Below are 1,156 nucleotides of genomic sequence, written 5' to 3' on the forward strand. Positions count from 1 at the left end.
GCGGCTCCCCTCGAGCAACCTCCAGGCGCTGGCGAAATAAAGTCCGCCGAGTGGAGCCCGCCTGCGGCTCTGTGTGTTCCTGGGGGCAGGGCCGCCGGTTCGGATCTCAGCGTCGCGCCCTCTCCCGCGGCCCCAGGTGTCCCCTCCATTGTGTAGATGGGGAGACTGAGGCTTGGGAAGCATCGTCCCTCGCCCGAAGCTAAACCACGAGTGCCAGCAGGTGGCTGCGCTCAAGGCCAAATGTCCTAGCTTTGCAGGAAATAAACGACAACGACCGTTTGTGCCGGGGCTCTGCTGAGGGTCGTGTTTGTCCCCACCCTGAGCACTTCGGAGGCGGGATGTCACTGCTTTCCCGCCCCGGACAGTACGTTGTGGGTAGAAGCCGCGCCTCCACCGCCCTTGAGGGACAGCAGAATCAGGCTCAGAGAGGCAGAGCCACTTGTCCAAGAACACACGGCTAGCAAGGAGGCTTTGGGGCCAGTGGCGCAGTGGGTGGGACTCACCATGTCTGTAGGGTCCAAATTCCCCACACTCTTGCCTGCTGGACGTCTCGGTGAGGGGTGATGGGCCCGCTGTTTGTCATGGAGACAACTGAGACACATCCCAGCGGGGTGGGGGTGGGGTGTCAGGACTTCGCCCCTCTCCGGTCCGGTCGGTGCTGCTACTGGAGATTGAACTCTAGGCCTTCGCCCTGAGCTAATACATCCTCACCTCTTCATTTCTTTTTTCTTTTCTCGTTGGTACCGGGAATCGAACTCCGGACCTTGCAATTGCGAGGCAGGCGGCGGGATCACTGAGCTAAATCTCCAGCCCTTCGTTTCTATTTTGAGACAGCATCTCGCTAAGTCACTAAATTGCTGAGGCTAGGCATGAATTTATGGTCCTTCTTCCTCAGACTCCGAGTGCTGGGATTTCTGGCTTTTGCCACTGTGCCAGGATCCTTACCATTTTAAAACCACCTTTACTCTTGAATGTCCTGGCTCCGCGATGCCCCCCAAACCCCTTCTCAGCCCACAAACTGGAGGCAACTTCTAAATGAAAAGGAAATTTTATTTTGATGGGGGGTGAAAGGGTGGGTGGGGAAGGGGGCGTGACACTTTTTCTTTGGGGAGGGGGTGACATGCGGCAGCTCTGCATTGGGCGGTTCATGCACCCT

Source organism: Fukomys damarensis, unplaced genomic scaffold (assembly GCF_012274545.1).
Source record: "Fukomys damarensis isolate Sample0158 unplaced genomic scaffold, DMR_v1.0_HiC HiC_scaffold_19, whole genome shotgun sequence".
Taxonomy (NCBI): domain Eukaryota; kingdom Metazoa; phylum Chordata; class Mammalia; order Rodentia; family Bathyergidae; genus Fukomys; species Fukomys damarensis.